Raw genomic sequence first — 18,066 nt, forward strand, 5'->3', positions numbered from 1 at the left:
CTGATCGTTGGACTGACAATCACTCCCCCATCCAGCCCTGCCCCCAATTCCTTGTATACAGACACACAGCTTTCCTATGGGGGGGGGGGGGGGTCATAGTGTTTATATCTTACTATATACAGAACACAAAGACTGAATTAAACATTTCCCTTTTTACTCTGAAATCTATGAAGTCGATGGATAAACCAATCATTTCTCTCCGTAGATTTCCTGTATTCTGAACGTCTCTGAGGAAGAAATAACGGAACACCGAGTGGAAGTTCTGAGATTTACAAGAAATCGCCTCCCCTGACGTCCTGGTAAGAAGAACATCTCAGATAAAAACGGGGGGGGGGGGGGGTATTGTGAACACCCCCAAAATGAAGGTGTGCCCCCCGGGGTGACGTCTCATATTTGATAATCAGGAACCCGGCTGGTATTGAGGGGATAAAAAATACAGGAAAGTGTCCTTAGACTTGTTATAGACGTCCAGTGAAGCCGAGTGCAAGTTCCCTGCAGGAATAGAGTGCACTGCGCTGAAACTGCATTATGTGCAATGGCTGGATGTCCTGTATATTCCCCGAACACCAGGAAATCCTGCAAAACAATCCCATCATTTCTGGGGGTCAGAGGACTCTTCCACCCCCCTCCCCCACCACTGTGATTGCTTCTTCCCCACTGCGGCCTAATGGATTTAATGAATGGATGAAACCATCTACTGGGGGGGAGGGACAGAGCTGTGTATATACAGAGATCCCCCCACATTACTCCCCGTGTACCCCAACCTTCTACTATAGGGGGTGACAGTACAGAGCTGTGTATATACAGAGATCCCCCCACATTACTCCCTGTGTACCCCAACCGTCTACTATGGGGGGTGATAGTACAGAGCTGTGTATATACAGAGATCCCCCCACATTACTCCCCGTGTACCCCAACCGTCTACTATAGGGGGTGACAGTACAGAGCTGTGTATATACAGAGATCCCCCCACATTACTCCCTGTGTACCCCAACCGTCTACTATAGGGGGTGACATTACAGAGCTGTGTATATACAGAGATCCCCCCACATTACTCCCTGTGTACCCCAACCGTCTACTATAGGGGGTGACAGTACAGAGCTGTGTATATACAGAGATCCCCCCACATTACTACCTGTGTACCCCAACCGTCTACTATAGGGGGTGACATTACAGAGCTGTGTATATACAGAGATCCCCCCACATTACTCCCTGTGTACCCCAACCTTCTACTATAGGGGGTGACAGTACAGAGCTGTGTATATACAGAGATCCCCCCACATTACTCCCCGTGTACCCCAACCTTCTACTATAGGGGGTGACAGTACAGAGCTGTGTATATACAGAGATCCCCCCACATTACTCCCTGTGTACCCCAACCGTCTACTATGGGGGGTGATAGTACAGAGCTGTGTATATACAGAGATCCCCCCACATTACTCCCCGTGTACCCCAACCGTCTACTATAGGGGGTGACAGTACAGAGCTGTGTATATACAGAGATCCCCCCACATTACTCCCTGTGTACCCCAACCGTCTACTATAGGGGGTGACATTACAGAGCTGTGTATATACAGAGATCCCCCCACATTACTCCCTGTGTACCCCAACCGTCTACTATAGGGGGTGACAGTACAGAGCTGTGTATATACAGAGATCCCCCCACATTACTACCTGTGTACCCCAACCGTCTACTATAGGGGGTGACATTACAGAGCTGTGTATATACAGAGATCCCCCCACATTACTCCCTGTGTACCCCAACCTTCTACTATAGGGGGTGACAGTACAGAGCCGTGTATATACAGAGATCCCCCCACATTACTCCCTGTGTACCCCAACCGTCTACTATAGGGGGTGACAGTACAGAGCTGTGTATATACAGAGATACCCCCACATTACTCCCTGTGTACCCCAACCGTCTACTATCGGGGGTGACAGTACAGAGCCGTGTATATACAGAGATCCCCCCACATTACACCCTGTGTACCCCAACCGTCTACTATAGGGGGTGACAGTACAGAGCCGTGTATATACAGAGATCCCCCCACATTACTCCCTGTGTACCCCAACCTTCTACTATAGGGGGTGACAGTACAGAGCCGTGTATATACAGAGATCCCCCCACATTACATCCTGTGTACCCCAACCGTCTACTATAGGGGGTGACAGTACAGAGCCGTGTATATACAGAGATCCCCCCACATTACTCCCTGTGTACCCCAACCTTCTACTATAGGGGGTGACAGTACAGTGCTGTGTATATACAGAGATTCCCCCACATTACTCCCTGTGTACCCCAACCTTCTACTATAGGGGGTGACAGTACAGAGCTCTGTATATACAGAGATCCCCCCACATTACTCCCTGTGTACCCCAACCGTCTACTATAGGGGGTGATAGCACAGCGCCATGTATATCCTGCTTTGAAGCCGTCACAGCTGACAGCCAATCACAGACAGCGGAAGCATTTCATGTACACACGCCTTGTTTTCACGTGATTGGTTTGCAGCTTTGGTTGCTCAGGTGAGTTGAGATTTGTGTTTTTAACTCATCCCTCCTGACAACCCGGGAGTCACCTTGGAGGATTTCCTCCATACCCCATACCAGCGTCCTGATCACCCCCATACCCCATACCAGCATCCTGATCACCCCCATACCCCATACCAGCGTCCTGATCACCGCCATACCCCATACCAGGGTCCTGATCACCTCCATACCCCATACCAGCGTCCTGATCACCTCCATACCCCATACCAGCGTCCTGATCACCACCATACCCCATACCAGCATCCTGATCACCGCCATACCCCATACCAGCGTCCTGATCACCTCCATACCCCATACCAGCGTCCTGATCACCATCATACCCCATACCAGCGTCCTGATCACCATCATACCCCATACCAGCGTCCTGATCACCACCATACCCCATACCAGCCTCCTGATCACCTCCATACCCCATACCAGCGTCCTGATCACCTCCATACACCATACCAGCATCCTGATCACCTCCATACCCCATACCAGCGTCCTGATCACCGCCATACCCCATACCAGCGTCCTGATCACCGCCATACCCCATACCAGCGTCCTGATCACCTCCATACCCCATACCAGCGTCCTTATCACCTCCATACCCCATACCAGCGTCCTGATCACCTCCATACCCCATACCAGCGTCCTGATCACCTCCATACCCCATTCCAGCGTCCTGATCACCACCATACCCCATACCAGCATCCCGTTCACCACAATACGGTGCCTAGGGGCAATGATTGGTGACATAGGGGTGCTGAGAGATGACAGGGACGATAAGAAGTGACATAAGGGTGAGGAGAGGAGACATAGGTGGGATGACATTTGGCATTGGGGTGATGAGAGGTGACATTGAGGTGATGAGAGGTGACATAGGGGCGATGAAAGGTTACGTAGGGGTGATGAGAGATGACATGGGGGCAATGTGGCATAGGGGTGATGAAGGGTGACATAGAGGTGATGAGAGGTGACATAGGGGCGATGAGAGGTGACATAGGGGCGATGAGAGGTGACATAGGGGCGATGAGAGGTGACATAGGGGCGATGACAGGTGACATAGGGGCTATGAGGGGTGACATAGGGGCGATGAGAGGTGACATAGGGGCGATGAGAGGTGACTTAGGGGCGATGAGAGGTTACATAGGGGCTATGAGAGGTGACATTAGGGCGATGAGAGGTAACATAGGGGCTATGAGAGGTGACATAGGGGCGATGAGAGCCGATATAGGGGCGATGAGAGGTGACATAGGGGCGATGAGAGGTGACATTGAGCTGATGAGAGGTGACATAGGGGCGATGAAAGGTTACGTAGGGGTGATGAGAGATGACATAAGGGCGATGTGGGGTGACATAGAGGTGATGAGAGGTGACACATGGGTGATGAGAGGTGAATTGGGGGCAATGTGGCATAGGGGTGATGAAGGGTGACATAGGGGTGATGAAGGGTGACATATGGGCGATGAGAGGTTACATAGGGGTGATGAGAGGTGACATAAGGGCGATGAGAGGTGACATAGGGGTGATGAGAGGTGACATAGGGGCGATGAAAGGTGACATAGGGGCGATGAGAGCTGATATAGGGGCGATGAGAGGTGACATAGGGGTCATGAGAGGTGACATAGGGGCGATGACAGGTGACATAGGGGAGATGAGAAGTGATTTAGGGGCGATGAGAGGTGACATACGGGCAATGAGAGGTGACATACGGGCGATGAGAGGTGACATAGGGGCGATGAGAGGTGACATAGGGGTCATGAGAGGTGACATAGGGGCGATGAGAAGTGATTTAGGGGCGATGAGAGGTGACATTGGGGTCAAGAGAGGTGACATAGGGGCGATGAATGATGAGATAGGGGTGATGAGAGGTGACATAGGGGCGATGAGAGGTGACATAGGGGCGATGAGAGGTGACATAGGGGTCATGAGAGGTGTCATATGGGCGATGAGAGGTGACATGGGGGCAATGTGGCATAGGGGTGATGAAGGGTGACAGGGGTGATGAAGGGTGTCATAGGGGCGATGAGAGGTGTCATAGGGCGATGGGAGGTGACATAGGGGTCATGAGACGTGACATAGGGCGATGAGAGGTGACATAGGGCGATGAGATGTAACATAGGGGTGATGAGAGGTGTCATAGGGCGATGGGAGGTGACATAGGGGTCATGAGAGGTGACATAGGAGCGATGAGAGGTGACATAGGGGCGATGAGATGTAACGTAGGGGTGATGAGAGGTGTCATAGGGCGATGGGAGGTGACATAGGGGTCATGAGAGGTGACATAGGGCGATGAGAGGTGACATAGGGCGATGAGAGGTGACATAGGGTGATGAGAGGTGACATAGGGGCGATGAGAGGTGACATAGGGGCGATGAGAGGTGACATAGGGGCGATGAGAGGTTACATTGGGGCGATGAGAGGTAACATAGGGGCGATGAGAGGTGACCTAGGGGAGATGAGAGGTGACATAGGTGCAATGAGAGGTGACATAGGGGTGATGAGAGGTGGCATAAAGGTCATGAGAGGTGACATAGGGGCGATGAGAGGTTACATTGGGGCGATGAGAGGTAACATAGGGGCGATGAGAGGTGATATAGGGGTGATGAGAGGTTACATAGGAGCGATGAGAGGTGACTTAGGGGCGATGAGAGGTGACATAAAGGTCATGAGAGGTGACATAGGGGCGATGAGAGGTGACATAGGGGGTCATGAGAGGTGATATAGGGGCGATGAGAGGTGACATGGGGCGATGAGAGATGACATAGGTGTCATGAGAGGTGATATAGGGGTGATGAGAGGTGACATAGGGGTGATGAGAGGTGACATAGGGGTGATGAGAGGTGACTTAAGGGCGGAGAGGTGACATAGGGGTCATGAGAGATGACATATGGGTCCTGAGAGGTGACATAGGGGCGATGAGAGGTGACATAGGGGTGAAGAAAGGTTACATAGGGGTGATGAGTGGTGACAGGGGCGATGAGAGGTGACATAGGGGTGATGAGAGGTGACATAGGTGCAATGAGAGGTGACATAGGGGTGATGCGAGGTGACATAGGGGCGATGAGAGGTGACATAAAGGTCATGAGAGGTGACATAGGGGCGATGAGAGGTGACATAGGGGTCATGAGAGGTGATATAGGGGCGATGAGAGGTGACATGGGGCGATGAGAGATGACATAGGGGTCATGAGAGGTGATATAGGGGTGATGAGAGGTGACATAGGGGCGATGAGAGGTGACTTAAGGGCGGAGAGGTGACATAGGGGTCATGAGAGATGACATATGGGTCCTGAGAGGTGACATAGGGGCGATGAGAGGTGACATAGGGGTGAAGAAAGGTTACATAGGGGTGATGAGTGGTGACAGGGGCGATGAGAGGTGATATAGGGGCGATGAGAGGTGACATAGGGGTCATGAGAAGTGACATAGGGGCGATGAGAGGTGACATAGGGGCGATGAGAGGTGACATAAAGGCGATGAGAGGTGACATAGGGGCAATGAGAGGTGACATAGGGGCGATGAGATGTAACATAGGGGTGATGAGAGGTGTCATAGGGCGATGGGAGGTGACATAGGGGTCATGAGAGGTGACATAGGGCGATGAGAGGTGACATAGGGCGATGAGAGGTGACATAGGGGCGATGAGCGGTGACATAGGGGTCATGAGAGGTGAGATAGGGGTGAAGAAGGGTTACATAGGGTCAATGAGAGATGACATAGGGGTGATGAGAGATGACATAGGGGTGATGAAAGGTGACATAGGGGCGATGATTGGTGACATAGGGGTCATGAGAGGTGACATAGGGGCGATGAGAGGTGACATAGGGGCGATGAGAGGTGACATAGGGGCGATGAGAGGTGACATAGGGGTGAAGAAGGGTTACATAGGGCCGATGAGTGGTGACATAGGGGTGATGAGAGATGACATAGGGGTGATGAGTGGTGACATAGGGGTGATGAGAGGTGACATAGGGGCGATGAGAGGTGACAAGGGCGATGAGAGGTGACATAGGGCCGATGAGTGGTGACATAGGGGTGATGAGAGATGACATAGGGGTGATGAGTGGTGACATAGGGGTGATGAGAGGTGACATAGGAGTGATGAGAGGTGACATAGGGGCTAGGAGAGGTGACATAGGGGTGATGAGAGATGACATAGGGGTGATGAGAGGTGACATAGGGGCGATGAGAGGTGACAAGGGCGGTGAGAGGTGACATAAGGGCGGAGAGGTGACATAGGGGTCATGAGAGGTGACATAGGGGTCATGAGAGGTGACATAGGGGCGATGAGAGGTGACTTAGGGGCGATGAGAGGTGACATAGGGGCAATGAGAGGTGACATAGGGGTGAAGAAGGGCTACATAGGGCCGATGAGTGGTGACATAGGGGCGATCAGAGATGACATAGGGGCGATGAGAGGTGACATTGGGGTGATTAGAGGTGACATAGGAGCAATCAGAGATGACATAGGGGCGATTAGAGGTGACATAGGGGCGATGAGAGGTGACATTGGGGTCATGAGAGGTGACTTAAGGGCGGAGAGGTGACATAGGGGTCAAGGGGTAATGAGAGATGACATATGGGTCCTGAGAGGTGACATAGGGGCGATGAGAGGTGACATAGGTGTGATGAGAGGTGACATAGGGGCGATGAGAGGTCACATAGGGGTCATCAGAGGTGAAATAGGGGCGATGAGAGGTGACATAGGGGCGATGAGAGGTGACATAGGGGCGATGAGAGATGACATAGGGGGGATGAGAGGTGACATGGGGCGATGAGAGGTGACATAGGGGCGATGAGAGGTGACATAGGGGTCATGAGAGATGACATATGGGTCCTGAGAGGTGACATAGGGGTCATGAGAGATGACATATGGGTCCTGAGAGGTGACATAGGGGCGATAAGAGGTGACATACGGGTGATGAGGGGTGACATAGCTGTGATGAGAGGTAACATAGGGGCGATGAGAGGTGACTTAGGGGCGATGAGAGGTGAGATAGGGGTGATGAGAGGTGACATAGGGGTGATGAGAGGTGACATAGGGGTGATGAGAGGTGACATAGGGGCGATGACAGGTGACATAGGGGTGAAGAAAGGTTAGTTAGGGGCGATGAGAGGTGAGATAGGGGCGATGAGAGGTGACATAGGGGTGATGAGAGGTGACATAGGGGCGATGAGAGGTGACATAGGGGCGATGAGAGGTGACATAGGGGTCATGAGAGGTGACATAGGGGCGATGAGAGGTGACATAGGGGTGATGAGAGGTGACATAGGGGTGATGAGAGGTGACATAGGGGCGATGAGAGGTGACATAGGGGCGATGAGAGGTGACATAGGGGCGATGAGTGGTGACATAGGGGTGAAGAAAGGTTAGTTAGGGGCGATGAGAGGTGAGATAGGGGCGATGAGAGGTGACATAGGGGTGATGAGAGGTGACATAGGGGTCATGATAGGTGACATAGGGGTCCTGAGAGGTGACATATGGGCGATGAGAGGTTTCATAGGGGCGATGAGAGGTTACAGAGGGTCGATGAGAGGTGACATAAGGGCGATGAGAGGTGACATGGGGCGATGAGAGATGACATAGGGGTGATGAGAGGTGACATAGGGGTCATGAGAGGTGATATAGGGGCGATGAGAGGTGACATAGGGGTCATGAGAGGTGACATAGGGGCGATGAGAGGTTACTTAAGGGAGGAGAGGTGACATAGGGGTCATGAGAGATGACATAGGGGCGATGAGAGGTGACATAGGGGTGATGAGTGGTGACATAGGGGCGATGAGAGGTGACATAGGGGTGATGAGAGGTGAGATAGGGGTGATGAGAGGTGACATAGGGGTGATGAGAGGTGACATAGGGGCGATGAGAGGTGACATAGGGGCGATGAGAGGTGACATAGGGGTGATGAGAGATGACATAGGGGTGATGAGTGGTGACATAGGGGTGATGAGAGGTGACATAGGGGCGGAGAGGTGACATAGGGGTGATGAGAGGTGACATAGGGGCGATGAGGGGTGACATAGGGGCGATGAGAGGTGACATAGGGGCGATGAGAGGTGACATAGGGGCAATGAGAGGTTACATAGGGGCGATGAGAGGTGACATAGGGGTGAAGAAGGGCTACATAGGGCCGATGAGTGGTGACATAGGGGCGATCAGAGATGACATAGGGGTGATGAGTGGTGACATAGGGGTCATGAGAGGTGACATAATGGTCATGAGAGGTGACATAGGGGCGATGAGTGATGAGATAGGAGCGATTAGAGGTGACATAGGGGTGATGAGAGGTGACATTGGGGTCATTAGAGGTGACTTATGTCGGAGAGGTGACATAGGGGTCATGAGAGATGACATATGGGTCCTGAGTGGTGACATAGGGGCGATGAGAGGTCACATAGGTGCGATGAGAGGTGACATAGGGGTGATGAGAGATGACATAGGGGCGATGAGAAGTGACATAGGGGTGATGAGAGATGACATAGGGGCTATGAGAGGTGACATAGGTGTCATGAGAGATGACATATGGGTCCTGAGAGGTGACATATGTGCGATGAGAGGTGACATAGGGGCGATGAGAGGTGACATAGGGGCGATGAGAGGTGACATAGGGGTGATGAGAGGTGACATAGGGGTGATGAGAGGTGACATAGGGGCGATGAGAGGTGACATAGGGGCGATGAGAGGTGACATAGGGGCGATGAGAGGTGACTTAGGGGTCATGAGAGGTGACATAGGGGCGATGAGAGGTGACATAGGGGCGATGAGAGGTGACATAGGGGTGATGAGAGGTGACATAGGGGTGAAAAAGGGCTACATAGGGCTGATGAGAGGTGAGATTGGGGCGATGAGAGGTGACATAGGGGTGATGAGAGGTGACATAGGGGCGATGAGAGGTGACATAGGGGTCATGAGAGGTGACATAGGGGCGATTAGAGGTGACATAGGGGCGATGAGAGGTGACATAGGGGTGAAGAAGTGCTACATAGGGCCGATGAGAGGTGACATAGGGGCGATGAGAGGTGACATAGGGGTCATGAGAGATGACATAGGGGCAATGAGAGGTGACATAGGGGTGAAGAAAGGTTACATAGGGGCGATGAGAGGTGACATAGGGGTGATGAGAGGTGACATAGGGGCGATGAGGGGTGACATAGGGGTGATGAGAGGTAACATAGGGGCGATGAGAGGTGAGAGAGGGGCGATGAGAGGTGACATAGGGGTCATGAGAGGTGACCTAGGGGTCATGAGAGGTGACATTTGGGCGATGAGAGGTGACATAGGGGCGATGAGAGGTGATATAGGGGCGATGAGAGGTCACATAGGTGCGATGAGAGGTGACATAGGGGGCGATGAGTGGTGACATAGGGGCGATGAGAGGTGACATAGGGGTGATGAGTGGTGATATAGGGGTCATGAGAGGTGACATAGGGTTGATGAGAGGTCACATAGGGGCGATGAGAGGTAACATAGGGGCGATGAGTGGTGACATAGGGGCGAAGTGGGGTGACATAGGGGTCATGAGAGGTGACATAGGGGCGATGAGAGGTGACATAGGGATCATGAGAGGTGACATAGGGGTGATTAGTGCTGACATAGGGGCGATGAGAGATGACATAGGGGCGATGTGGGGTGACATAGAGGTGATGAGTGGTGACACATGGGTGATGAGAGGTGACATGGGGGCAATGTGGCATAGGGATTATGAAGGGTGACATAGGGGTCATGAGAGGTGACATAGGGGTGATGAAGGGTGACATAGGGGCGATGAGAGGTGACATAGGGGTGATGAGAGGTGACATAGGGGTCATGAGAGGTGATATATGGGCGATGAGAGGTGACATAGGGGCGATGAGAGGTGACATGGGGCGATGAGAGATGACATAGGGGTGATGAGAGGTGACATAGGGTTGATGAGAGGTCACATAGGGGCGATGAGAGGTAACATAGGGGCGATGAGTGGTGACATAGGGGCGAAGTGGGGTGACATAGGGGTCATGAGAGGTGACATAGGGGCGATGAGAGGTGACATAGGGATCATGAGAGGTGACATAGGGGTGATTAGTGCTGACATAGGGGCGATGAGAGATGACATAGGGGCGATGTGGGGTGACATAGAGGTGATGAGTGGTGACACATGGGTGATGAGAGGTGACATGGGGGCAATGTGGCATAGGGATTATGAAGGGTGACATAGGGGTCATGAGAGGTGACATAGGGGTGATGAAGGGTGACATAGGGGCGATGAGAGGTGACATAGGGGTGATGAGAGGTGACATAGGGGTCATGAGAGGTGATATATGGGCGATGAGAGGTGACATAGGGGCGATGAGAGGTGACATGGGGCGATGAGAGATGACATAGGGGTGATGAGAGGTGACATAGGGGTCATGAGAGGTGATATAGGGGCGATGAGAGGTGACATAAGGGTCATGAGAGGTGACATAGGGGCAATGAGAGGTGACATAGGGGCGATGAGAGGTGACATAAGGGTCATGAGAGGTGACATAGGGGTCATGAGAGGTGATATAGTGGCGATGAGAGGTCACATAGGTGCGATGAGAGGTGACATAGGGGTGATGTGAGGTGACATAGGGGCGATGAGAGGTGACATAGGGGCGATGAGAGGTGACATAAAGGTCATGAGAGGTGACATAGGGGCGATGAGAGGTGACATAGGGGTCATGAGAGGTTAGATAGGGGCGATGAGAGGTTACATAGGGTCGATGAGAGGTGACATGGGGCGATGAGAGATGACATAGGGGTGATGAGAGGTGACATAGGGTTCATGAGAGGTGATATAGGGGCGATGAGAGGTGACATAAGGGTCATGAGAGGTGACATAGGGGCAATGAGAGGTGGCTTAAGGGCGAAGAGGTGACATAGGGGTCATGAGAGATGACATAGGGGCGATGAGAGGTGACATAGGGGTGAAGAAAGGTTACATAGGGGGGATGAGTGGTGACATAGGGGTGATGAGAGGTGATATAGGGGCGATGAGAGGTGACATGGGGGTGATGAGAGGTGACATAGGGGTCATGAGAGGTGACATTGGGGCGATGAGAGGTGACATAGGGGCGATGATTGGTGACATAGGGGTCATGAGAGGTGACATAGGGGCGATGAGAGGTGACATAGGGGCGATGAGAAGTGACATAGGGGCGATGATTGGTGACATAGGGGCGATGAGAGGTTACATAGGGGTCAAGAGAGGTGATATAGGGGCGATGAGAGGTGACATAGGGGTGATGAGAGGTGACATAGGGGTGATGAGAGGTGACATAGGGGCGATGAGAGGTGACATAGGGGTGATGAGAGGTAACATAGGGGCGATCAGAGATGACATAGGGGTGATGAGTGGTGACATAGGGGTGATGAGAGGTGACATTGGGGTCAAGGGGTCATGAGAGATGACATATGGGTCCTGAGAGGTGACATAGGGGCGATGAGAGGTGACATAGGGGTCATGAGAGGTGAAATAGGGGCGATGAGAGGTTACATAGGGGTGATGAGAGATGACATAGGGGTGATGAGTGGTGACATAGGGGCGATGAGAGGTGACATTGGGGTCATGAGAGGTGACATAGGGGCTATGAGAGATGACATATGGGTCCTGAGAGGTGACATATGTGCGATGAGAGGTGACATAGGGGCGATGAGAGGTGACTTACGGGTCATGAGAGAAGACATAGGGGCAATGAGAGGTGACATAGGGGCGATGAGAGGTGACATAGGGGCGATGAGAGGTTACATAGGGGTGATGAGAGGTTACATAGGGGTGATGAGAGGTGACATAGGGGCGATGAGAGGTGACATAGGGGCGATTAGAGGAGACATAGATGCGATGAGAGGTGACATAGGGGTTATGAGAGGTGACATAGGGGTCATGAGAGGTGACATAGGGACAATGAGAGGTGACATAGGGGTGATGAATGGTGACATAGGGGTGATGAGAGGTTACTTAAGGGCGGAGAGGTGACATAGGGGCGATGAGAGGTGACATAGGGGTCCTGAGAGGTGACATAGGGGTGAAGAAAGGTTACATAGGGGTGATGAGAGGTGATATAGGGGTGATGAGAGGTGACATAGGGGTGATGAGAGGTGATATAGGGGTGATGAGAGGTGATATAGGGGTGATGAGAGGTGACATAGGGGCGATGAGAGGTGACATAATGGTCATGAGAGGTGACATGCAGGCGATGAGTGATGAGCTTGGGGCGATTAGAGGTGACATAGGGTCATGAGAGGTAACATTGGGGCGATGAGAGGTGAGATAGGGGCGATGAGAGGTGACATAGGGGCGATGAGAGGTGACATAGGGGCGATGAGAGGTGACATAGGGGTCGTGAGAGGTGACATAGGGGTGAATTAAGTTTACATAGGGCCGATGAGTGGTGACATAATGGTCATGAGAGGTGACATGCAGGCGATGAGTGATGAGCTTGGGGCGATTAGAGGTGACATAGGGTCATGAGAGGTAACATTGGGGCGATGAGAGGTGAGATAGGGGCGATTAGAGGTGACAAAGGGGCGGTGAGGTGATATAGGGGTCATGAGAGGTGACATAGGGGCGATGAGAGGTGACATAGGGGGGATGAGAGGTGACATAGGGGTGATGAGAGGTGACATAGGGGCGATGAGAGGTGACATAGGGGCAATGAGAGGTGACAAGGGGCGATAAGAGGTTACATAGGGGTGATGAGAGGTGACATAGGGGCGATGAGATGTGACATAGGGGTCATGAGAGGTGACATAGGGGTCATGAGAGGTGACATAGGGGCGATGAGAGGTGACGTTGGGGCGATGAGAGGTTATATGCAGGCGATGATAGGTTACATAGGGGCGATGAGAGGTGACATAGGGGTCATGAGAGGTGACATAGGGGCGATGAGAGGTGACATAGGGGTCATGAGAGGTGACATATGGGCGATGAGAGGTGACTTAGGGGCGATGAGAGGTGACATAGGGGCGATGAGAGGTGACATAGGGGCGATGAGAGGTGACATAGGGGCGATGAGAGGTGACATAGGGGTGAAGAAGGGCTACATAGGGCCGATGAGTGGTGACATAGGGGTGATGAGAGGTGACATAGAGGCGATCAGAGATGACATAGGGGCGATGAGAGGTGACATAGGGGCGATGAGAGGTCACATAGGTGCGATGAGAGGTGACATAGGGGTCATGAGAGGTGTCTTGGAAATTCGCTTTACCGAATTTCTCCTTACCGTGAGTACTCGCAGTTGGATGCGCAGAAATCCCCCATAAAGCTGTGCGAATCTCGCTTACCACGACTGCAGCCAAACTACACGATTCCTGCCCATCCAAATACTTTGGTTCTGTTGAATTTGTGGGTGATGGAGCTCCGTTACCCTGGAATGATCACACGACACTCTAAGGCTGGTTGCAACTCACATAAGGGCCCGCTTTAGGCTCAGCTCTCTGTTTTTATTAAGAATACACACATGCCCCCCACATGAATAAAGTCAATCCCTCCCACCAAACAATACAATGGGGATTGCCTATACAGAGGATATACATTCCAATTGGAGCATAGCCTTTGCTATTATCTATCACTGGTCCTCCCCCATGAGTCTTCTGAGGTCAGCAGACTTCCTCCCCTTCCCCCCTATGAGCCATCTGAGGTCATATTTCCTGTCCTACTAGCTTCTATTGGTATGCAAAATTCTCTGCACAAGCACTCCCTAAAAATATCAGTCTGTACCTGGATGGGCCCGATACGATCTTTATTAAAACACATCCATCCGAGATACAGTTCAGATTAGTAATGGGTTGTAAGATATGCATAAGCCTACACGTGGAGTTCACACCGCTTGCGCATTGCGTTATGAAGCCCACGTGGTACCATGCTGCTGATATGTGGATACAGGCCCACGGTCTACTGACAGCAGCATTCGCATGGAATGCCGTGGTGGTATACACGCCGGTCTATAAGCGCAGATCTGCCATCTCATCCATTACCAAGCCGAGTACTGTAATACATACATTGTACATGCGCATGGCCCAATTGCAGCCTTCAGAGCTTTAATTAAGCCACACGAGAGACATATGAATAACACGAATACATGACACATTTAAAGTTCGACCAACAATACAAAATTTCCATGACATTCCCTCCTGTTTTATCATATTCTCCTCGTGTCCCTTCTTGATCTTCTTCAGCTTGATGGGTGTAGTCTCAAACTTCAAAGAGTTCCTGTAGTTGTCCCTGAGAATAAAGCTCCACGGGGTACCTGAAACAACAAGACCCGACGCAGACTCGACGCAAACAGGCTTGATTGAAGCGATGATCCTCAAGAGCGTTGGAACCTTCACTACAGGAAGGCTCTTGCAAAAACCACAAACAGACTTGTGGTATGAATAAAGCTTGTGATCCCACGGTGGTCTGGGGAGATCCAGCAACAGATTCTCAAATTGCCCCTGCAGACGGGGCCACACAAGGCTGGTCTCGACCCAGACAGTTTTCCAAATCGCAGACACAAACCATGATGAGGCTTGAAGCTTGCTTGAAGGTCTTGGAGAATGTGGTCTTCAGAGAGATAAATTAGAGGGAAGCCAGGACGTAATCTGTAGAGAAGGTGGATGGTTGGTGAGGTCTTCCTCCGATCAGTGGTTGGAGTGGGATCCCAGGAGCGGGCATGGAGATGTGGTCGTCTGCCCGAGCTTGGTTTACACGGTCGATGAGGCAACAGGAACATCTCACCGCGGCATATAAAAGGCAGATGAAAAAGAGAAGCATCAGGATATACACTCCCACTTCCTTCAACCAAGATCCGATGGAGAACAGGAAATCTCCCAATCCTCCCAAACCCTTGAACGGGTTCCAACCCTCACTAGCTATAGCTCTAGCTTTTCCCTGTAGTTCACTAACTTTGTCCATATGGGCATGGACCTTGTCATCGGTGTCTTCTATCCAAGTACAACAATCCTCTCCGATGAACTCACAGAACCCCCCTTTGGCGGCTAAAAGATAATCGAGGGCCATCTTCTCCTGAAGCACTAAAATTCCCATCTGCCGTTGTTCTTGGGCAATTTCTCTGACAGCCTCTACGGTCTCGTTAAACATACTATCCACGATGACAGAAAAATTGTTCAGGCGCTTCATAAGTTCTATTCCCCATCCTGTCCATGAGGGGAACCAAGCCCATGCCTGGTCGCCCTCAGAGAACAGCTCCCTGCGAACTCTCCCTGCCATCCTTACCTTCTTGTGGACCATCAACTCTTCATGGTCCATCACTACATAGGATGCGGGGACTAGCTTTATGAGGGCACACGAACCTTTCGCTTTCTGGGGAAATGTTCTATAGGCTGCCGAACCACACAGAAAATAGTATGGACCTGTCAGAGCAGAACAGGAGGAGTTCCTCGTTCGGCCTCTGGCACTGAGCAACAGTTGCACAGACTGGGGGATTGCTCCCTCAGTCTGCACATCACATCCGTCCTTCCAACACACGTGGTCTGGTCGGTCAGTGTGGTTACTCAGAAAGGAAGTCTGGTTAGTCAGATTGACAGTTATACCTCCCTCGCAGGTGGTAGTCCCAACAAACTTGTTACCTGTGCCAAAGCTGATGTTAAAGCACACCTGAGGGCTGCCTAGCTGCCCAGTTACCCATAATGGACTGGTGAGGGCCCTACAGGAGCTAGAGCTAATATTGGTGCTGAAACTGATGTTACCTGCTAAAAATGTGTCATTAAGTTCTACCGATAAATGTCTACGTGGGGGCTGACCAGGGGTCCCTTGCTTTTTCATGCCGACGCGGATGTCATATAGGGCATGAACAGCGGCCATTGCGGACATGTGATGACTGGGTGGGGGCTTAGAGCATACACAACAGTTGGTTTTGTTGGCGGTTCTGGCTAAACGTAGGTGCATTTTAAATAAAAGGTTGGGGTATCTGCCATCTTTTCCTCCGTTCACACACATGTAAGACATACAAACAAAAAGAAAAAGGAAAATGACACCCCTCATTCTCTGGTGTAGCTGAGAAGCTTCTTGCAGTGGCTTGCGTGCACCCAGTTGTCTCGTCCCTCGAGCTTGAGTGAGGTAGGTGTCGTCAGCTGGACTTGGTATGGTCCGGTGAACCGTGGCTCGAGTCCGGTTCTTTGATGTTTCTTTAGGACGACCCAATCACCTGGCTCAATAGAAAGAACACCTGTTATTGTATTTGGATCGGGGAGCGATTCGCGAACCCGATGGTGTATCTTCTGCAGCTCCCGTTGCAGAGATTGCACATAACCTGTAAGCTGTGAATGCAAAGACAACAACTGTTGAGGAAAGTACAACCCTGTTTTGGGAGGTCCCCCAAACAACACCTCGTAGGGTGACAGCCCATGTGGTTGCCGAGGGGCATTCCGGATGGAATAGGGGGCAATGGGGAGACATTCAGGCCAAGGTTTTTGGGTATCGGAAGACGTTCAACCTTACCGCTACTCTCGGGGTGATATGGGGTGTGTCGCCGCTGACTCCAGTTCCACCAAAGAGATGCAGTCGTGTCCTTTGGAAGAGAGATTAGTAGTGGACAAAGAAGACATGTTAGCAGAAGAGGTGTTAGTATTGTTAGTCGTGTTGCAAAATTCAGCACTGTCATTGCTGTCCTCCCCCCCCTTCTCATCTTCCGACACAGGAAGAAGAGAAGCTGGGTTAAGAATAGTGCATCGTTTGATAGTGAGGTTAGTAGGGGTTAGGAGGGTTTTCCCCTGAGAGGGGTACCTTGCCTTGGATGTCCTGTTTTCGCAGGACCGTTCTTGCTGCACTGGTGTCGGTGAGGCAAGGGAGGGGATATTTTAATTCCTCGAGAAAAAGATGGATCTGGGCCGACACCGATTTGCCAACTTCCTATGAGGATTCATAGGAGTTACTTACCATGGTGGTCATAGGGGCGGAGGACTCATCAGGAATGAACTGCCACCGACCTTTAGGTAATTGGGGACAGCTCCTCCTCATGTGCCCCGTTTGGTGGCACTGGAAGCACCTGGGTGGGGGCCTATCCTTCCTGTGACCCAGATCCCTTGGTTTTTCGTGTGGGGTCTGGGACATAAGAACTTTGGCCTTGTCTTGTTTTCTTCTATCCATTTCCCTCTCTATTGCCGCAAGAGTGGAAAGGATAGCAGGGATAGACATCTCATTATATTCGGGTCGGGCCAGAACCAGCCTTTCCCGAATTTTAATATTGATGCCTTCCAAAAATTTGGCCCGCAACAGAATGTGCGTCGCGGTCACCTTTACCCCTTCAGTTGGAGCATCAGGTCCAACTTCCAGATCCGCATCCAGTGCCGTCTGCTTGAGACGGCGCCAGAAGCAGGCGCTTTCCTCATTAGGACCCTGGGTGAGCTTCATCATGTCCGTAGTAGAGGTAGCACCATACATTTCTGGAAGCTTTGCCTTTAGCTGTGTACAGAACTCTTTGCCCCCTGAAGTCATCTCCTCATGCGTGGTTATAGAGCACCCTGCAATCACTGTACTGGCCACTTCCATGCCCACCTTTGCCCGTAGGATCTGTGCACAATCTGACCCGC

At 51.7% G+C, this 18,066-nt stretch overlaps 1 long non-coding RNA gene across 6 annotated transcripts in view; it reads left to right on the forward strand.

Moving 5' to 3' along the window:
• The first annotated feature begins 209 nt into the window (after positions 1–209).
• Positions 210–18,066, forward strand: part of LOC149443917 (uncharacterized) — a 496,075-nt gene continuing 478,218 nt past the window's right edge. For all 6 annotated transcript variants that reach the window (XR_016306595.1, XR_016306594.1, XR_016306593.1 and 3 more), the window contains exon 1: positions 210–299. This is a non-coding gene — a long non-coding RNA (uncharacterized LOC149443917). The remainder of the gene's footprint in view (positions 300–18,066) is intronic.

This window comes from Staurois parvus, unplaced genomic scaffold (assembly GCF_062004578.1).
Source record: "Staurois parvus isolate SC_StPar_1 unplaced genomic scaffold, SC_StPar_1.0 ptg000826l, whole genome shotgun sequence".
Lineage (NCBI taxonomy): Eukaryota > Metazoa > Chordata > Amphibia > Anura > Ranidae > Staurois > Staurois parvus.